A 22,977-nucleotide genomic window follows, 5' to 3' on the forward strand; every position below is an offset into this window, starting at 1 on the left:
CATAGGTTAAGATCAAGGATAACTCTTTGACCTTATATGTCTCAATGGCTTGGTCCTTAAAGTTTTCATATATGGTGTGTGGTAGCTATGAATTTTGTACAATCTTAGATTGATCTAGTCATACAAAATGTTTGAAAAATCTAGTCATACAAAATGTTTGCAAAGAATCACCCTACACTAGTATTAGGGTTAAACTGCCATTATTTCATAGTTTTTTCTATTTCTCTTTATGAGTAGTGGAATAAAAAACTAAGGTAGTCTCATATTCATGTGACACGGGGCACATTTTGTTCGATACCATCAAAACCTGTAGGTGCACCACATTTTCCCCTAAAGTGGACATGGTTTAATCCAATAGATCAAACTAAGAACCTCATGATATTTTACTTAACACATTTACATTCTTTTCCAAGCTACTCGAGAGGCTACCATTATTTTATACACCATAACTCACCCACACTCTTATAAAGATACAATAATAATTATTTTTGAAATTCTCTTTTAAAATAAAAAACAATCACACATTCCAACAAAAATATTTAAAATCGAATTTGATTAAAATAAATATATCAACCACTCATTAATAATTACATTGTAAGGCGTTCCCCTCTGAAATCAACTCCCCCAGTTTCCGTCATGTACTTGTCTAAACCATTCGATCATATGTTAGATGATTGAAAAGTTATAGGCCCTTGGATTAATAGTTAGGATAATAAGAAACCTAATAGTTAGTTTAGGCTAGTCTTATGTTCGTTTCTACACCATTTTTCCTACTGCACAGAATTGCCTCAAATCTTGGTGTTAATTCTAAGCCCCAATCGGTCTTTCATTCTCAAATTCAGGAGCTTTGGAGATTAATAAAATTTTTCCATTCCAGGTGAATAATAATGATATCACCCCATTTGAAAGGACTTGCCTGTTAGAGAGAAATTTGTTTTCCAAGTCGCAACCTAAAGGAGATGGTGCAGTTGTTAGATGAAGCATTGAAAGGTAATATTACTAATAATCTTTAGGTTTTTTCTTTTTCTTTTCAGAGGTCTGGTGTGTCGATTTCATCAAATTTTTGGATATCAATATGCATGAAAGCCTGAATTGCAGAATTTGGATCCTTTCCTTATGTTGGATGAATTTCCAAGTTAGTTTTTTTATTTGACGAATTTGAAAATAATCGAACCCAATTTGCTTAGCAAGCAGAGGATGAGATTCGAACTCTTGCACTTGTCGTGTAAGAAATTCCTCTGAGCTTGCTCAGGCTACATTTGGGTTATGATAGAGACGATGGGTCTTGATCAAATCAGAACATAAGTTGTCGATTTTGAGTTGAACTTTTGTCATTTTGCTAATGTGGTTTGTAAGGAGAACTATCTGTTTAATGGTGAATTTCATTTGGCTTGCAGTTTCTGCTCCTGTGTGCTTTCTGGACCATCCTCATAGAGGTACAATATTTTTCCTATTTAAAAACTCAATAACACTTTGATTTTTCCATTTGGTGTGTGTATTATCTTATGGAAGACTAGGTCCTTTTCATCCTAACTTTTGTTGTTCAAGTTTTGAGATTGTCACATACATGCTCAAGGTAAACCCATCTTACACAATCTTCATTTGCCAATACTTGGGCCTTTCATGGATTCAACTATTTATTTATCAAACATGGATATATTTTCTTCTGTCTGTTTTGGAAGAGGAAATGGTTACCTTCTGTGTTGACCAGATGGGGCAAGTGCAAATGGGGCAAGCACCAATACATTTTGTTGATGATTGGATTATTTCAATAATCATGTTTATTGTCGTGTTGTGCTTAAATTTCATGATGGGAAAGGACTTTATAACATCACTGTTGACTAAAAACAGTTCCTTTTAAAATGTTTGATGGTTTGTGTGGGGGCTTGAACCCATTATTTATTTATTTAGGAGACAACTTTGTCAAATAACTTACAAGACATGGTTTGTTTGTAGGGAGCTTTTACACGTCAAGATTTTGTAGGACACAAGGCTACCATCAAAGCTGATGATCTGCAGGTTGGACAATTTTCATTCTCTTGTGGTATTGATGAACCTTCCTTTAAGGTCAACAATGATTGATGTGAGTGTAGTGAGTATTAGACCTAGGTCATTGGAATCTATGACATCATTTTGAGTAAAAATTTATTGGGTTATGCATTGGATGATAGCTAGAAGAGGTATAGTACACTGTGAAATGCATGGGGCAAGCACCAATACATTTTGTTGGTGACTAGATTATTTCAATAAGTTCTCTATTTAAATTTCTTAATGGGAAGGGACTTTATAACATCACATTTTATTAAAACCAGTTCCATTTAGAATGTTTGATGGTTTGTGTGGGGGCTTGAACCCATTATTTGTTTATTTGAGAGCCAACTTTGTCAAATAACTTACAAGATAATTTATTTCTAATTCAATTATCGACTGAAAAGGAATTAGTTTTTTGTATAGGATTGAACCTTCATATCAAGAATTTGAAGGTAAAGACATACCAAAGGTTGAGCAAGATGGTGTTAGAGCAGTTGTTATAGTTGGAGAAGCTTTGGGCATTAAGTCCCCTGTATACACCCGAAGTTCAACAATGTTCTTGGATTTCACAATGAAGCTAAGAGTTGTTCTTCATCAACCTGTTCCAGAGAGTTGGAATTAATTTTTCTATGTTTTAGAAGTCGAGGCAATTTACAATTGGAAGAGGTATAGTCTAATATGAAATCCATGGGGCAATCACCAATACATTTTGCTGGCGACTGGATTATTTCAATAATCATGTTTATTGTCGTGCTCTACTTAAGATTCTTGATGGGAAGGGACTTTGTAACATCACAGTTGACTAGAACCAGTTCTATTTAGAATTTTTGATGGTTTATGTGGGAGATTGAACCCGTTATTTGTTTATTTGAGAGCCAACTTTGTCAAATACCTTACAGGATAATTCATTTCTAATTCAATTACTGACTTACAAGGCATTGGTTTTCTGTATAGGATTGAACTTGCATATCAAGAATTGGAAGGTAAAGACATACCAAAGGTTGAGAAAGATGGCATTAGAGTGGTTGTTATAGCTAGAGAAGCTTTGGGCATTAAGACCCTTGTATACGCCCGAACCCTAACAATGTTCTTGGATTTCACAATGAAGCTAGGATTTGTTCTTTATCAACATGTTCTAAAGGGTTGGAATGCATTTGTCTATGTTTTAGAAGGCGAGGCACTTTTTGGAGATATTAGTTCATCAATTATTGGTGCTCACCACACTTTTCAATTGAGATCTGGCAATGGCTTGAGTGTTTGGAACAAGTCAAATATTCCCTGCAGATTCGTCCTAATTGGAGGGTATCCACTGAATGAAACAGTCATTCAATATGGTCCCTTTGTTATGAACAATAAATAGGAAATAATTCAGGCTATTGAAGATTATCAGCATTCCATAAATGGATTTGAGAGAGTTGTTGGCTGGTGTTCTGATCTTGTTGGGCTTAGTGATGTTGAATAGAGAGCATATTGAATTCAAACCTATGATACCAAAATTATTGTTGCTGACAAGCCTTCCATAGGATCAAATATAATGCTTTAGAAGTACATTCACAAAGTTGTTTCCCTATATTTTTTTGTCTCGGTTTGTTTCTTGTTGAATTCTTTCATCACTTTTTTAACCAGAATAAAATATTATGCATTGTTTGTTATCAAGTTATTATGATAGTAAATTGTTTCATTTTGCGTCATTTAGTAAAATGATCTTGGAAATTTGTATTTGTTTCATTCTCATTAGAAATTCTTCCTTTTTGTATTTGTTCTCTTATGTTGATTGATTGTCTAGACTCGGGCATAGGTAATGAAATTCCTTTGATAAGATCTTGGCCCATTTTATTCTAAATTTGCATATGCTCTTTTGGTAGGTGACTTGACAATCGAGACTTTGTCTAAGCATCTCTACCTACCATATGCTCATTTATTTTTTGGGATTGAAAAACCAACTTGTAATGACTGAAAAACTTGTTTTCAAACTCTTCTTTTGAAAGTCTACCATTTTATCATTGTTTTAAGTTCAAAAATTGCCCCTGGTGTCCTTAGTTACCAACACCCTGAAAATTCTTTAGTTGGTCGGTCTTTAGTGTTCACTGAGTGCAAGCAAGCTTTGAGTTGGGCTCCTTTGGCTAAAAAAAATTCATCTAAGAATTGCGTGAATCTGGTAATCCAAGCCTATTTTCTAACATCACAAGGGTTGTTTTTCAGGATTTGGGATATGTCTTCCAAGTCATTAACGATCCTACCATGATTTTGATGAACATTGGAAATTTGGCACCTATGGCCCCTTGGAAAGGTGAGTGATCAGTAAATGGCATCCCCCCACTAGATGATCCCAATCTCCATCACCCTTCAACCTATGTAACAAATTCTAATTTTCTTTCACAAGCTATACAACTAAGGTTTTTTAGATGTGAAACATTCAAGATACTATGCATTCTCATTTTATTGCACATTCATTCCCAGGACATGCCTTCGAGAGGATCAAATATAATGCTTTAGAAGTACATTCACAAAGTTGTTTCCCTATATTGTTTTCTCTGAGTTTGTTTCTTGTTAAATTCTTTCACTACTTTTTTAACCAGAATCAAATATTCCGCATTTTTTTCTATCAATTATTCTAATAGTAAATGGTTTTATTTCGCATCATTTAGTAAAATGATTTTGGAAATTTGTATTTGTTTCATTCTCATTGGAAATTCTTCCTCTTTGTATTTGTTCTCTTCTATTGATTGATTGTCTAGACTCAAGTGTAGGTAATAAAATGTCTTTGATAAGATCTTGGCCCGCCTTATACGAAATTTGCATATGCTCTTTTGGCAAGTGACTTGACAATCGAGACTTTGTCTAAGCATATCTACCTATCTTATGTTCCTTTGGTTTTTGGGATTGAAAAACCAACTTGTAATGACTGAAAAAACTTGTTTTCAATCTCTTCTTTGGCAATTCAACCATTTTATCATTGTTTTAAGTTCAAAAAATTCCCTTGGTGTCTTTAGTGTCCTTGGACAAAAATAGAAGCTTTCTCAATGCTAAGCGATCTTTGAACTAGAATGTGTTTTCTATGAAGTCAAACATGCCATAGATGTTCAATGAGGTAACTTAATTGAGAAAAGGTAGGGATGTCTGACATCTCCTCCTTATTATCTTTAACGCCTTCCAAAATCTGTAGGGGTTTGAATTTTCAGTTATTGATAGAAATCAATGGTCCAAGGTGGTGATATTGGCCTCTGTAGAAGACAATTAGTTGACTCTTTAATAAATGGGTTGAGCAGAGGGGTAGAGAGCAAGCTCAATGGCCATTTGTTTTTTGGGTGGGAGCTTATTAGAAACACATGCAGTAGGGGCTTTGGCAACATGAGCCTTTAAAGAACCATTTTTTTTATTCTTATTGTTTTTTCAAACTACTTTAGACTCCCTTTCACTATCAATTTTATTAAGGGTTTAAGAACCACTTTGAGCTTGGATAGCTTGGGTGATAGGTTCAAGACTTTGTGTGCAGGTGGTATGCCGAGACATCATTAGTTGATATTCCTCGATCATTTTTGTCTAGACATTGGCACTAAAATCATGTGGTTGGGAGGTGGTTGTACTTCACTGATTATTGTTTCAGCATCTTATCCCCCTCCCAGAGAAGGAAAAATTCCTTCTAGTACTTGGAAAGCTTGTTGAAGAAGAGAAATCCTTTCTAGGGATGAGTTAATAATTGTGAAGACTCATGGCAAGTAAACCCTCCAATCCATGTAGAAAATGGCTTTGAGGAAAGGCAGAGATTGCATGGAAGGTGAGGAGACTCTACCCACACTAGATAACGAAGTTGAGTTAAAAATTGTGAAGACTTATGGCAGGTAAACCCTCCAATCCATGTAGAAAATGGCTTTCAGGAATGGCCATGATTGCATGGAAGGTGGGGCAACTCTACCCACACTGGAAAGAAAAGTTGGGCCATCCACGTCACCAAGTAACTCTCTTCACATTGATAAACACAATCAGAGTATTTTTACATACCCAGGGTTTGTGGATATTAACATAATGGACATTAGCCTTTTTGGTAAATTAAAACAGGAAGAAGACCTTAGTTAGGCTTCTTGTTTAGAGGTAGCTCTGTCCCTACAGTTCTTGAACCTTCTTAACGTAAATTTTAATGATAGGCGTCTGTGTGACCCCTCCCAGAAAACACTGTAGCAGGGATTGCTCTCTAAAATAAATACACATTATCATATTCAGACAAAGAAATAGCAGTAGGGGTTTCTCTGATTTGGGATACTTCATGGTATACTTTCGAATCTAACTTGCTAAATGCATTTCATGTTATCATCACTCCTACTAGTAATATGGTTTCCTGCAGCCAGTTCTTGCAATAGTTGGTTCATAGATACACTATCGAGAAGAGGGGAGGTAATTTAAGTGTTCTTCAAGGTGTTGTGCCTAGGGTAACTGCAAGCCATGGCCAACTCAAGCTACTTAAATGTTGCAGAAGCAATAAACGACACACAACATGTACACTAAATTCAAACCTTTGCATCAATGGCCATTGTTGCTTATCACATTCCTTGCTTTTCTATTTAATATTTTGTTGTGAACAATATGTATCACAATTATTAATCTAGACCCAAAATATATTAAAAAATAATTTGAGTAAGCTTGTGTAGATGTTTTAACTTCCACAGTTAATTTTTCTAACGTACATAACTATTCTTTTATTCTTTTATGGGATAAGAAGCATTTGTGTAAGACTGGAATGGTGCACTTGCTATGTAGTCTATAATTAGCAAGGAGTAAAGATGGCAATTGATGAGTATCTGTTATTAGATGCTAAAGTTTATTGGAACCTTCAGTTATTGCATGTCAGCCTTCTAGTTAGTCCTCCGTCAATCTGTCCAAGAGCACATAGATATTCATAAATGAAGGAAGAAAAATAAACAATATGAACTCTCATCTAGACCATTAGAAGTGGGCAAAGAATCTCGTACATATTATTAATACTATTAAGTTGATAATGAATTACATTAATAGTTTGTTCTTCATATTCTCCTCATTCACATCATGCTTACTGTCATAACATCACAGTTGACTAAAACCGGTTCCATTCAGAATTTTTGATGGTTTGTATGGGGGCTTGAACCCATTATTTGTTTATTTGAGAGCTAAATTTGTAAAATAACTTACAGGACATGGTTTTTCTGCAGGGAGCTTTTACACATCAAGGTTTTTTAGGACACAAGGGTACCATCAAAGTTGGTGATCTACAGGTTGGACAATTTTCAATCTCTTATGGTTTTGATGAACTTTCCTTTAAGGTCAACAAGGATTGATCTAAGCATTGAGTATTAGACCTAGGTCATTGGAATATGTGATAACCTTCTAAGTAAAAATTTATTGGGTTGTGCAATCAATGACAACTCGAAGAAGTATAGTCCACTGTGAAATTCTAGCAAGCAAAGGGGTCTAGATTGGCATCCAAATTTAGGTAAATATTTCATCAAAAGACAAAATATAAGTACAATTATTTCTTAGAAGATAATTTATTTAAGATTCTCTATTTCTAATTCAGTTACCGACTTACAAGGCATTGGTTTTCTGTATAGGATTGAACCTGCATATCAAGAATTGGATCGTAGAGACATACCAAAGGTTGAGAAAGATGGTGTTAGAGTAGTTGTTATATCTGGAGAATATTTGGGCATTACGTCCCTTGTATACACTCGAACTCCAACAATGTTCTTGGATTTCACATTGAAGCTAGAATTTGTTCTTCATCAACCTGTTCCAGAGGGTTGGAATGCATTTCCCTATGTTTTCTAAGGCGAGGCATTTTTTGGAGATGTTAGTTCATCAGCTATTGGTGCTCACCACACTATTCAATTGAACTCTGGAAATGGATTGAGTGTTTGGAACAAGTCAAATATTCCCTGTAGATTCGTCCTAATTTGGAGGCAGACACTGAATGCATTGTTAGAAACTTATATATTACGAAGCAATGGAACACATAAAATATTGCAGAAATATAAACACAAAAAACACATAAAACAAGAGAGACACAAATATATGTGGTTCACCCAGTTTGGGCTACATCCATCGAGAAATAGCCAGTCCTTCTTTTATTATATCCAACAAACTGAAGAGATACAACCTATAGCAGATCCGTTGTAACACCCTCTTCGCTCTCAATCTCCTCACTCTTCCTCACTCAGAATCAGATATACATAGATGCAATACAATTCCCTCATATATAGTAAGGGGTTGCCTTCTAGGGAAAAAACCCTAAATTAAACATAACTTCTACCGTCAGATCATCCGCCTAATGAACGGCCCAGATTGACTAGAAATTACTAGACTTTTACAAGGCAATTTACATCTATTTTTAGCTTCTAGGGCAGTGTCCCCGAACCCCTATCGGGGGACCGCTATCTCCCGGACCCCCCAGCTGGGCGGGATTTACCCCCCCGGGTGGAGGGGTGTATAGTCTTCCTGGGGTATACATCCGGTTGAAACCTTTGAATACATAAGATAATTAGGCTCCACACCCAACAATCTCCCACTTGGAGACTAATTATAGAAACTCCACTGCTGCGTCATTTGCTAGACAATGACTCCACTTTGGACCTGACTGTTTCTCATCTTCTTCGTCATACTTGAAGACCAATTAAAACTAAGCAGATTCTTAGTTTCTCCCTGGTTACAACTTTTCTTAACATATCTGCAGGATTCTAGCTAGTGTGTATCTTTACAAGCTTCAACTCTCCATCTTCCAATGCTGGCCATATGAAATGGTACTTGAGATATATATTCTTATTCTAGGAATGAAATGCAGAGTTCTTTGCAAGATGTATGGCACTTTGGCTGTCACTATATAACCTGCCTAACTCCTGCTTCTTACCCAATTCATCCAGAAACCTTTGTAACCAAATCATTTGTTTACTAGCCTCTATAGCGGCAACATACTCTGCTTCTATTGTTGAAAGGGAAACAACACTTTGGATTTTTGAAACCCAACTGACAGTTGTTCCACCTACAGTAAATACATATCCTATAGTGCTCCTCCTATTATCTCTGTCACCTGCCATATCTGCATCAACATATCCCTGTAGAGCAATGTTTGAACCACGAAAGCATAATGCTTGATTTGTGGTACCTCTCAAATACCTGAGAATCCACTTCACTGCCATCCAATGTTCTTTTTCTAGATTGTTCATGTACCTACTTACAACTCCCACTACATGTGCAATATCAGGCCTTGTACAGACCATTGCATACATTAAGCTTCCAACTGTTGATGCATATGGAACTTTATACATATGAGCCATTTATTCCTGAGTCTTGGGACACGCCTCCTTACTTAATTTGAAATGGCTAGCCAAAGGTATACTAACTGGTTTTTCATTCTGCATATTGAACCTTTTCAACAACTTTTCTATGTACTCACTTTGAGACAATGTTAATTTGTGATTCTTCCTGTCTCTAGTTATTATCATACAATGTTAATTTGTGATTCTTCCTGTCTCTAGTTTTGCAGCACCCAAATCCTTCATTGCAAATGAGTTTGCCAATTTCCTTTTGAGCACATTTATTTCTTGCATTTTAGAACCTGCAACAAGCATGTCATCTACATAAAATAAAAATATAATATAGCTGCCATCATTTTTCCTTTTGAGATAAACACAATGATCAGAGTGACATCTAGTATAACCTTGTTCAGACATAAACCTGTCAAATTTTAGATACCACTACCTTGGAGCCTATTTTAAGCTATACAAGCTCTTCTTCAACCTACACACTAGTTTCTCCTTCCATTTTACCTCATATCCTTGTGGCTGTTGCATATATATCTCTTCCTCCAAATCCCCATGGAGAAAGGTTGTCTTTACATCTAACTGCTCAAGATGCAAACCTTCAACTGCTACTAGACTTAAAATAGTTCTGATTGAAGTGATTTTAAAAACAGGATAAAATATTTCATCAAAATCAATACCTTTCTTCTATGAAAACCCCTTCACTACAAGTCTAGCTTTGTACCTTTGTTTTCCTCCATCTTCTTCCTTCAGCCTGTAAACCCATTTATTCTGCAATGTTGTTTTACCTGCAGGCAACCTGACTAAGTCCCAAGTCTGGTTATGTGCTAAGGAGTCCATCTCTTCTTTCATGGCTTGCTCCCACTTCTTTTTGGTTTCTACCTGCACTACTTCTTCATAACATTCTGGTTCACCAGAATCAGTCAACAATACATAATCTAATGAAGGAGAGTATCATTCAGGGAGCCTACTTATCCTGGTAGATCTTCTAACACCACTTTCAGGTGTTTGAAGTGCTTGTTGCTATTGTGGTTGTTGATCATTATGATTTTTAGGCACCATCACTTTTCCTGTGATATCGTCAAGCATTGTGTATTCTCTGTTTTCTTTTTCCTGTTTCTTTTCCTGCAACTGATTCTTATACAAGACCTTTTCGTTGAATATTACATCTCTTCTCCTAATGATTTTTTGATTTTCACAATCATATAAGCAATAACCAAAATCATTAACACCACATCCAATAAAGGTACATTTCTTTTATTTTGCCTCAAGATTTGTTCTATTTTCTTTATTAATATGGACAAAGGCCTCACAACCAAAAGGCTTTAAAAGGAGTAGTTTACCTTTTTACCTGTCCATGCTTCCTCTGGAACACCACCATCCAAGGAACTTGAAGGCCCTCTATTTATTAGATAAACAACAGTATCTACAACATCTGCCCAAAATTGTAAAGGCAATCCTGCATGCAATCTCATGCACCTTGCACGCTCCATGATTGTTCTGTTCATCCTTTCTGACACACCATTTTCTTGTGGTCTTCTTGGAACTGTCTTCTCTCTGTGAACACCATGCTCTGAACAGTACCTATCAAACTCTTTGCTGCAATATTCACCTCCATTGTCTGATCTGAGACACTTCAATTTCTTTCCTGTCTCAATCTCAACCAAAGCTTTCCATTTCTTGAAAGTATCAAATACATCAGATTTATTCTTAATACAATAAATCCAAGTTTTTCTAGTTGCATCATCAATAAAAGTAACATAATAAAGAGAGCCACCAAGAGATGATACTTGAGCAGGTCCCCATACATCTGTATGCACAAGATCTAATTTTTCAATCTTCTTTTCTTTCCCAACTCTAAGGAATCTGACTCTCTTCTGTTTTCCATAAATGCAATTCTCACAGAAGTCCAAATCAACATTCTTCAAACCCGGCAACAAATTCCTTGAGTGAAGAATCTTCATCCCCTTCTCACTCATGTGTCCGAGCCTATGATGCCATAATGCTACATCTACTCCTTTGGAAGTTAAAGCATTAACAGAGTTAGAAATACCATTGCATAAATACAATGTACCAACCTTTTCACCTTTTGCTATTACCAGAGCTCCTTTGGTAACCTTATAAGCTTTATCTGTGAAAGTTGTCACACAACCTTCACCGCCTAACTGCCCTGTTGAAATCAGATTTTTCTTCAGATCTGGAACATGCCTTACCTCCTTTAGTAGCCATTGGTTTCCATTCTGTTGTTTTACAAGAACCTTACCCATTCCAACAATTTTACAGGGTTTATCATCACCCAAACAGACTTGTCCAAAATCTCCTTGAACATAGTCATGAAAATATTTCTTATCAGGTGTGGCATGGAATGAGGCCCTTGAATCTACCACCCAGGAATCAGTAATATTTTTGGAAGAGAGAATCAAAGCACCTTGTAACACCTCACCTGTCACATTTGCTTCATGATTGATTTCTTGCTATGCATCTCCTTCTTTTCCCTTCCGAGATCTACAGTCTATCTTTAGGTGTCCTTTCTTTCCGCATTTCCAGCACACTACCCCCGATCTGGACTTGGATCTTCCTTTCCTTGATTTACTGCGATATTATGAGCTCTTTCCTCTTTCCATTTTTCTTCCCCTAGACTCTGCACTCAAAGAATTACTTGATGTCTCACCGGAGCTTTTCCATCACATTTCCTCGCTAAGGATAGCACCGACAACATCATCAAACTTTGAAGTACTAGATCCAGAAACAGAGTTACTAATGGCCATTACTAAACCATTCAAACTTTCTAACAATGAGCACAAGAATAACAGAGCTCTAACTTCATCATCAAAGTTTACCCCTACAGAGCTTAACCGACTTGTAATAGTATTAAAATCATTTAAATGGTCTACAACAGATCCACCTTTTGACATCTTCATATTAAATAAATGCTTCATAAGAAATACCTTATTTGAGGCCGAGGTTTCTTCATATAGTTTGGCCAATGCCAACATTAAACCCTCTGTTGTCATTTCCTTTGAAATATTAAACGCTACCAACGCCGCTAGGCACAGCCGTATTGTTCCAAATGCCTTTTTGTCAAGAATATCCCATTCTGTGTCTGTCATACTCGTCGACTTCTTTGTCTTTCCACTCAATGGTAGGTACAGATCTCTCTGATACAGATAATCTTCCATCTGCATCTTCCACAGCTGGTAGTTTTGGTCGTTGAATTTTTCGACCCTAAACCTACCATCTTCCACCATTGCTCCCACTCGAACGAGGAACCCTTCTCTCGTGCGAGTTTATCATCCAAATAGACCTTCGGCTCTGATACCAGTTTTTAGAAAATTATATATTACGAAGTAATGGAACACATAAAATATTGCAGAAATATAAACACAAAAAAACGCATAAAACAAGAGAGACACAGATATACGTGGTTCACCCAATTTGGGCTACATCCACGGAGAAACAGGCAGTCCTTCTTTTATTATATTATCCATCAAACTGAAGAGATACAACCTACAACAGATCCACGGTAACACCCTCTTCTCTCTCAATCTCCTCACTCTTCCTCACTCAGAATCAGATATACATAGACACAATACAATTCCCTCATATATAGTGAGGGGTTGCCTTCTAGGGCAAAAAACCCTAAATTAAACATAACTTCTATCGTCAGATCATCCGCCCAATGAACGGCTTAGATTGACTATAAATTACTAGACTTTTACAAGGCAATTTTACATCTATTTTTAGCTTTGGGGGCACTACCCCCAAACCCCTGCCGGGGGACTGCTGGCCCCTGGACCCCCTAGCCGGGGGGGATTTACCCCCCGCATGGAGGGGTGTACAGTCTTCCTGGGGTATACATCTGGCTGAAACCTTTGAATGCAGAAGATAATGAGGCTCCACACCCAACATGAATGAGTCATTCAATATGGTCCCTCTGTTATGAATAATAAACATAAATAATTCAGTCTATTGAATATTATCAGCATTCCAAAAATGGATTTGAGAGAGTTGTTGGTTGGCGTTCTGATCCTGTTGGGCTTAGTGATGTTGAATAGAGAGCATATTGAATTCAAAACTATGATACCAAAATTATTATTGTTGACATGTCTTCCAGAGGATCAGATATAATTCTTTAGAAGTACATTCACAAAGTTGTTTCCCTATACTGCTTTGCCTCAATTTGTTTCTTGTTGAATTCTTTCATTACTTTTTTAACCAAAACCAAATATTCCACATTGTTTGTTATCAAGATATTCTAATCGTAAATTGTTTCATTTTGCATTAATAAGTAGAATGATTTTGGAAATTTTTATTTGTTTCATTCTCATTGGAAATTCATCCTTTTTGTATTTTTTCTCTTTCATTCATTGATTGTCTAGACTTAGGTGTAGGTATGAAATTCCTTTGATAAGATCTTAGCCAGCTTTATTCTAATTTTGCATATGCTCTTTTGCTAGGTGACTTGACATTCGAGACTTTGTTTAAGCATCTCTGCCTATCTTATGCTCCTTTGTTTTTTGGTATTGAAAAAACAACTTATAATGACTAAAAAAACTTGTTTTCAATCTCTTCTTTGGCAAGTCAACCATTTTATCATTGTTTTAAGTGCGAAAATTTCCGCTGGTGTCCTTAGTTGCAAACACTATGAAAAATATTTAGCTCATCAGCCTTTACTATTCATTAAGTGCAAGTGAGATTTGAGCTGGGCTCCTTTGGCTCAAAAAGCTTCATCCCATAATTACCTGAGTCTGGTCATCCAAGCCTATTTTCCAACATCACAAGGATTGTTCTGTAGGATTTGGGATATGTATTCCAAGTCGTTAACGATCCTACTATGATTTTGATGAACATTGGCAATTTGGCACATATGGCCCCTTGGAAAGGATTGTGGCTAGTAAATGGCATTCCCCCACTAGATGATCCGAATCTCCATCGCCCTTCAATCTACATAACAAATTCTACTTTTATTTCACAAGCTATACAACTAATATTGTTTAGATGTGAAATATTCAAGACACTGTGCATTCTCAGTTTCTTGCATATCCCTTCCCAGGGAAATACGGAAGCAAATTTTTTTGATGGGCTGATAGTGTGGCCTCCCCTAGGAATTTTAAGGGCCTCTCTCTCGCAAAGTTGAAATAAAAGGAATTTTTCTTGGAGAGCATGGCTCAATCTAGCCTGTTCATAATCCTCTCGAGACCTTTGTAAAAGTTATTCTAGGTTAACCACGACTGTACATCTCATGGCATCAAAATTTGTTATGGTCATACAACTCTGGGTTGAATTAGGCCATACAAGTTTATTTATCCCATGCAAGTATGAACCAGTAACATTCCTTTCCTTTTCTTATGATTTATCTACCATTGTGTTCTGCAAACAAACTAGGGAGCCTTTGGCAACTCATCGGTAGACTACGTCCAAAATGTTGCCCTTTCATGCTTGTCATTTGATTTGTAGATCTTAGTTAGCTAAACAAGCTCACCATCTAGGATAAATAAAGTCCAAACAAGTTATTTGGGTAGATTTTGTCCCCTTCTCAATAATCCGAGAAGCCAGCCAAGGAGATATTAACTAGAAGAATTAAAAACAACATTCAACCAGATTACATGCAAGGCTTTTCTCAACAAAAATCTTGTGCTTTGAATTTGTAACTTCGACTTCTGGTAGACAAAAATAGAAGCTCGCTCAATTCTAAAGGATCTTTGAACTAGAATGCATGTTTTCTGTAAAGTTAGATATGCCCTATATGTTCCATGACATAACTTCATTGAGAAAAGGCAGGGATTTCTGACATCTCCTCCTCATTATATTTAAGGCCTTCCAAAATTTGTAGGGGTATGAATTTTCAGTTACTTATGCAAATCAGTGGTCCAAGTTGGTGATATTGGCATGTTTATAACACCATTAGTTAAATCTTTAATCAATGGGTTCAACAGAGGGGCAGAGAGAAAGCTCTATGACCATCACATTGTGAGGAAGGCATCAAGGTGGGGTAAGCCATTTGTTTTCTGGGTGGGCGCTTACTGGAGACACATGAATTAGGGGATTTGGCAACATAAACCTTTAAAGAACCATTTTTCTTTTTATTCTTATTTTTTTTCAAACTGCTTTCTCCCTTTCACTGTCAATTTTATTAAGGGTTGAAGAACCACTTTGAGCTTGGATAGCTTGGGTGACATGTTCAAGACTTTGTGTGTACGTGGTATGTCGGGCCATCATCAGCTGATAGTCCTATATTTTGTCATCTAGACTGTAGTGTACTATCTAGGGTGCTAGACTAGGCTATATTTATTATCGACCAGGATGCGTAGACTTAGAGGCATGCATCTAAAGTATATAGACATAAAGGATTATTAGCTAAGTGGTTATGATGGTAGGTCACAGGACTTCTTTACGGAATATTGAGGTATGTTACCTATCACCCAAACACTTAGGTCACTCAAGTAATCTACTTAATTACAACACTGTCACTCAATGCATTTACCAAATTAAAACATTACCAAATTAAAACATTGTGTATCACTTCAACCCAAGATTTCAATATCCTTACAGAGACACTATGCATAAAACCCCTGTTCAGCAAATACTCAGCATTCACTAATATTCATGCAAGATAAAGACATATGGAAATCATAAACATATTTTGAAATGAAAGCAGAGGTCATGACATTGCTTTAAAAGACAACAAAGGATCGAATCCCTTACAGGATACGATTCACGATCTCAGTGATGAACTGTTCAAGCACTATCATAAACACAAACCATACGCATTCTATTGAAATCAACAACCAATTCTAATTACTGTGCAGGTCCTTAAATACCCTAAGTTGCGAATAAAAAGGAAATTACAGTATACCAGTTTAATGCAGGGCCCGTCCGCGTTCCAGAGGTATACTGGACTGTGGTCAACCGATTATAAAATCAACGCAACAAGACAAAGATCGTGACTGTAACTGTGTTCTTGATATTAAGTTCGAACTCTGTTTTCAACGATACAATGATAACGAAACATTGACTACACAGAACTGTATTTACATATGTTTTTACAACCCTTACATTTCGAAAACGAATGTACATTCATGATATGGTTGTTGCCGCTTTTATCATGTCGAGATTTTTTTAAAATGTTTCTATCCTAAACTGATTTCAAAAAGGAACAAAACTAAATCAATTTAGAATGCTTTGTTGTTGCTGCCTTTGTCGCCAACATGCTATAATTTGACCATTGTTGACCGCGCATGTAGGAGGGTCGATTCTGCTGTAGGATAGGTATTCGTCCATGCTTGGACATTCTACTTTTCATCCCTACCCTTCGTTCTAGCCTAGCTGTCATGCCACATGTAAAACAATGAACCAATTACAGGATGTTGGAACTTCCTGTAGCCATTTTACCAAAAATCCCTAATTCTTTAACATAAAACTCCTAAATCAATTTCAGTGCATTTTAATAACTATAGGACTATTAACTAATCAATTTTCAATGGATGGATCTAAGAGATATATGATGGAAAGAAGTAGGCAAATGATATGTTTTAGGAGGAAAAAGGAGGTCATAGGATGGTACCAACATCTCTCCCCGACTTAATGAATTAGCATGTCCTCATGCTAACCCCGAAGTGCTTCCCTTGAACTCTGTCCCTGCCTGTATCTCTGCTGCCTTTAGTAATGTATCCACATTCTTTTTCACCTGGGCATCTTTCTGACCATGGAGCTCCTGCTTTAATCTTTTGTATTTTTCTTTGAGGGTCTTCTTCTGGTTGTACCACTTGGTGGCCCATTTACAAATATCCATTTGCTCAGCCTCAAGTTCACTGATTCGCTCCCTTAACTTTTCATTCTTCTGTTGAGTCTCTTTACTCTGCGCTCGGAGCGTCTCATTTTCTTTCTTGATAACCTTTTCTAACATATTAGCCTCCATGAGTTCTTCCTTTAATTTCTCAATTTGTTTCTCCAGTTTCTTTTGTTTCTTAATGGGAGGTGGTGAACCTTTTTCCTGCCTGTTATGGCTTTCAACCTCTATATCAGCTCCTGGTCCTAGTGGTGAGTGGTCACTACTCTCAATATCCATCGGTATGGGTGCATTGGATTCAAGCTGGTCTTCTTGTAACTGGGCTTTTGGTGCTCTCCTTGTTCTTCTTGAATAAGTGGTGAAAATTTTATCTTGCTCTGCCTTCTGAGCATCTTCTTTTCTCATTTTCCTAGTCCTTATGCTGCTCACAGGTGGAGGTACCTTGCTTGCTTTGGATACTGGGATCTCTTCATCGATATCCTTCATGAAACCTGAGTTCTCCTGCAGTTCTTCTTTGTCTTCCTCATCTTTAATTTGATTAGCAGCTAAGAACTCCTTCCACGGTTTCCCTCTTCTCTGCAATTCATGGTCAATAAGAATTTTAATTAAGCCAGTGATATAGGCTCTTGTCTTCATTTCCCTTCTGCTTTTGAATGGTCTTCGACATCTTGGTTAGGCTTTGTAACAGAAAATGTGGTAGACTGATAACACACTGCCTTTTCAAGTGTAGCAGTAATTTAATATGGTATAGATAGACAATACTGTAATGGCCTTCGCAGGTTACGAATTTTTGGAGAATATAGACCATCTCGTCCCAGGGATGCATCAACCAACTCCTTGGGATGCCTTTCTTCCAGTTAACTGATGAGACTCTGGATCTAGACATAAATTGAGTCCACGACTTCTCTTTAAATTTCTTTGTCTTAAAGTACTTCTCCCCTTCTGGGCTAATCCCTATTGACTGGGCTATGGTGTCCTCCGAAACCCTGAATGAGAAGTTACCTATCAGGGCTTTCTCTCCATTGAATGTGAAAGCGAATTGTTTGGTAACCTCTTCATTACTTCCATGAAATTTCTCTAAAAAGGGAAACCATTGTATCTCTCTGAGAATTGAAATGCAATCTTCATGATATTGAGAACTGTCGAACATGCTCGGCTCGACCCTATTGGTCATTTTGGCAGAGGGTCGTGCTCTATCAATTTCAACAAAGAAATTTCAATTTATTACCTGGTGGTGTCACTCCCTTAATATCCAGTATGATGCTCGGTCGACTGTCTTGTGACTTTGGTGGAAGTCGAACCTGAATGGTTATATTTCCCTCTTGTGGCGCTCACTGCTTTCAGTCCTTAATGTGGAAGTCACGGGAGTCAAATGCCAGCGTAAAATAACTGAGAATGATGGTGAAATAACCACTACACTTACTTCATAGTGTATTCATCTTTTGAAATAGAGGAATGGATGTACCGCTTGTATAGATGTCATCATAGGAGCGCTGGAAGCGTATATGCAATACTGGGGTATGATTTCATGGAGTCCTCTGAATCATTTGGATACGTCGGGTGGTGGAATCATAATTTGGCCGTGTGGAATACAATGAATAGGCCCGCTTTAACATTTGTTTCTTTCCCTTTTAAAAAAAAAAAAACACTATCCACCACGTGTCCTATTTCTATTGGTACTCGGCCAAATGGAAGATGTTGGTATGACTGTAGGGTGCGATTGGCATAAAAAGGTTGATATGAAAAGGGGTAATGGATTTAGAAGTATGAAATAGGTTGGGGTATGAAGGATGATAAGAATTAACAGTGAGATAAGGGATGATGGAAAATGTAGTGCCCTTGAAATCGATCATAACAGTCACAGTCATTAAAATTAACATTAAAAATTAATCTAAGAAATTAAATGTTAAGAATAAGGAACATATTACACTTTTGTTGGTTATTGTTGCATTGGCATGCTGAGTAGGATTGGCATTGGCATTGGCATTGCTGACTATTCTTTTTTGTTCATCACAGGTCCCCTGAGATAGATTCGAATGCAACAGGTCCCTCTGAAATCTTGAAGATGTTCATGCAGCTCCTTATATGTATACAGGTTCCTTGAGCTTGGGTATTTGATGGAGTCTTGGTGCCCAGCAACCTGTGAATCCTTGTAGAAACTTGATGAAACTTTGTTGAAGTAGCCATGAATTAACAGTCTCTTAACAGGTCCCTTCTATGTGTCTTAAACAGGTCCCATTACTGCTGGTGTTGGTAGCATGGTCTTCTGGATAGAACAGGTCCCCCTGCATAATGTTTATAACCAGGTCCCTCTGAGATAAAACAATGACAAAACAACTTCTTTATTGAAATCTGGAATGCTGGAACAAACTGCTTTGGAAATTTACAGTGAGGATATGAGATAAGAAATCTTTAAGAATTTACAATGGAGAGATAAGAGAACAAAATGCTGATGCTTCTCTCCCCGACTAAAGTTGTGACTTGTCCTCAAGTCATTATTCAGTTGATAAATCAAACAGTGAACAAAAGAAAGAGAATTCTTACCCGCCAACGAATTGGTTTTCAAGTAAGAATTCGGGGTTAGAGTGTGCCAGAGACTGGTTTTCACATCTAACCCATTGTTATTATATATATATATATATATATTTTTTTTTTTTTTCTTTTATTATTTTTATATTTTTTTTTTTTAGTTTTAGTTTTTTTTTTTTTTTTTAATTTTCTTTTGAATTTCTAAATTGAAAGGAAATGAACTAAGGTAGGGATACTGTAGCTGAGGGCTGCAGTATCTCAACCTCTCTTTGTTGAGATACTGTTTGGAGAAAATCTTGCTTGCTAATGGGCTTGGTGTATAGTTTCAGGCGATGACCATTGACAGTAAAGGAATGACCTTCTCCATCAATAGTTTTGAGCTTTACTGAACCATTGTCGTAAGCCTGAATAATTTGGTATGGGCCCATCCAATGGGTGGTAAACTTGGCTTTATGATCTCTGAATTTAGAGTCAAAAAGTAAAGCCCAGTCACCTTCCTTGAACTGCTTCTTCTTGATATGTGCATCATGCCACTGCTTCCTTTGTTTTTGCATGAGGATTGTGGTTTCCTCTGCTTGCTGCCTCATTTCATCCAGCTGGTTCAACTGCCGAATTCTTTCTTGTTGTGCTTGGTCCAAGTCAAATTGAAAATCTGCAACCAGTTTAAAAGTATGTATTTGAAACTCAATAGGAAGCATTACCTCTTTGCCGTACACCAACTGATATGGTGTAAATCCTGTAGTATCCTTCCACGTAATTCAGTAAGCCCAGAGTGCATCTTTGAGCTTCTCTTCCCAATTCTTCCTGTTCATTGCCACAATTTTAGTAATGATCGCTTCCAAAGTTTTGTTTGTGGATTCCACCTTCCCATTGGCCTGTGGATGGTAAGGGGTACTTTTCCTATGCTTGATTTGGTATTTGTCTATGATGTCCTTCACTAGCTTTGATGTGAATTGAGTACCTTGATCAGTCACTATTTCCCTTGGTACTCCATACCTTACAAAAATCTCTTCAAAAAGGAAATTTACCACTGTGTGTTCGGTGGCTCTAACCAGTGCTTTTGCTTCAGCCCACTTTGTGACATAATCAGTACATACTAAGATGTACTTCTTACCATTGGAGGTTGGGTTAATGGGTCCTATAAAGTCTAGAGCCCATTTGTCAAATGGATCTAGGTGAACTTGGGGTTGAAGGGGCATCTCGTCTGTAGCTGTTGGCCTGCCCATTCTTTGGCAGTTGTCACAACTCTTCACATACTTCTTGGCATCCTTGAAAATGGATGGCTAGTAGTATCCAAGAGTAAGAACTTTGAATGCTGTCCGCTTATCTGGAAAATTCCCACCACACAGTTCATCATGGCAAGATTTTAAAATATCAATTATCTCATCATTTCTTACACATCTTCTAATGATCATATCATAACCAGTGTAAAATAAATCACCATTAAGCCATGAATATCTAGCACTTTGTTTGACTAGTCTCTTCTTTTCCTTTGCAGTAAAGTGTGGAGGTGTCCTTCCTGTAGACAAATAATTGGCCAAATCAGCATACCAAGGATTTATTATGGAAATTGCAAATAAATTTTCATCTGGAAAAGAATCTTCAACCGGAACAACCTCACCTGGATTTTGCAGTCTAGAAAGAAAATCTGCCACCTGATTCTCTTTACCTGGTCTATCTAACACTGTGATGTTAAATTCCTGTAACAATAATAACCATCTGGTTACTCTGCCACTAGTTATTGGTTTATTCATTAAATGTCTAATGGCAGAATGATCAGTATGTACAAAGACCTCATAACCAGTTATATAATGTCAGAATTTATTCACAGCATAGATGATGGCAAGTGTTTCCTTTTCTGTGACTGTGTAGTTTAACTCTGCAGGTGTTAGATTTTTGCTAATGAAATAAATGGCATAATTACAAGATTCCTCTTTTTGGCCTAATGAGGCACCCACTGCAGTGTTAGATGCATCTGTAAAGATATGAAATGGTAGGCTCCAATTAGGCCCTCTCAAGACTGGTGCGGTTGATAACTTCTTTTTGAGTGGTTCGAATGCTTGTTGGCAGTTGTCATTCCAGTTGAAAAGTACATCTTTTGTTAGAAGTTTAAACAAAGGTAAAGCTATTTTACTAAAATGTTCAATAAACCTTCTGTAATAGCTTGCGTACCCAAGGAAACTTCTTACCTCTCTTTGATTCTGTGGAATTGGCAAATCAACAATGATCTGGATCTTTGCTGGGTCAACTTTGATGCCTTGAAAAGAAATATAGTGGCCTAACACTATCCCTTCGTTTAACATCATAAAGCACTTTTCATTGCTGAGGGACAGATTAGCTTCAATACATCTTTTCAAAACTCTCTCAACGTTCTCTAATGCATGTTCAAATGAATTGCCGTACACTGAAAAATCATCCATGTAAACTTCAACACAATCATGAATTAAATCAGCGAAAATAGCTAACACAGCTCTCTGAAATGTAGCTGGAGCGTTGCAAAGTCCAAATGGAAAAACATTGTAAGCATAAGTGCCCCAAGGACAGGTGAATGTGGTTTTGTCCTGGTCTTCTGAGGCTATCCTGATCTGGTTGTAGCCACTGAAACCATCAAGAAAAGAAAATGATGATTTCCCAGCTAGGGTGTCTAACACTTGGTCAATAAATGGTAGTGGGAAATAATCTTTGAGTGTTGCTTTGTTCAGTTGTCTGTAATCAACACAAATGCGCCACTTACCATTTTTCTTGGGAACTATAACCAATGGGGATACCCACTGACTGTCAGAAATAGGATATATAAAATTAACTCTCAACAGTTTTTGCAATTCTTCTCTAACAATATCTTGGAGCATGGGGTTCATTCTTCTCTGTGGTTGCCTCACTGGTTTAATGGTGCTATCTGTATAAATATTGTGAGTGCATGTGTCGGGGTGAATCCCATGCATATCGGTGTAGTCCCAAGCAAAGGCTTTCTGGTATTTTCTCAATAGTCGAATCAATTTCTCTTGCTGAGATGAGTCTAGGTGATTGCCTATGTTCAGAGTTTTCCCTGGACTAATCTCTATGATCTGACTCTGTGTGTTGGTGATGGATTGAACTGGAAAAATATCGTGAAATGTGGTTTGCAAAGATTGGATGGTGCATTTTTCCTGAAATTTTTGGGCCAAAAGTACACCTGCAGCATGATATTGGTCATTTCTCAAATTTTCGGAAATATCAGGTTGAGAAAGGAATAATTCTACCAAATCATTATTGTCTTGTTCTTGGAAATCATAGATTTGGTCAATGCTAAAAACAGATTGTACTTCTTCTTTATCATTGAATTTATCATCAAGCCACAAATTG

The 22,977-nt window shown here is 37.0% G+C and overlaps 1 protein-coding gene and 2 pseudogenes across 1 annotated transcript in view; all 3 read left to right on the plus strand.

Annotated features, from left to right (window-relative positions):
- LOC149141637 (GDSL esterase/lipase 6-like) overlaps positions 1–22,977 on the plus strand; it is a 58,266-nt gene that overhangs the window by 9,673 nt on the left and 25,616 nt on the right. The gene's annotated exons all lie outside the window — the stretch shown is intronic.
- On the plus strand, positions 747–3,493 carry LOC149141638 (pirin-like protein; annotated as a pseudogene).
- Positions 6,810–13,372, plus strand: LOC149141639 (pirin-like protein; annotated as a pseudogene).

The sequence above is a fragment of the Pinus tabuliformis genome, chromosome X (assembly GCF_031772625.1).
Source record: "Pinus tabuliformis cultivar Carrire ecotype Pingquan chromosome X, CPIR1, whole genome shotgun sequence".
NCBI lineage: Eukaryota > Viridiplantae > Streptophyta > Pinopsida > Pinales > Pinaceae > Pinus > Pinus tabuliformis.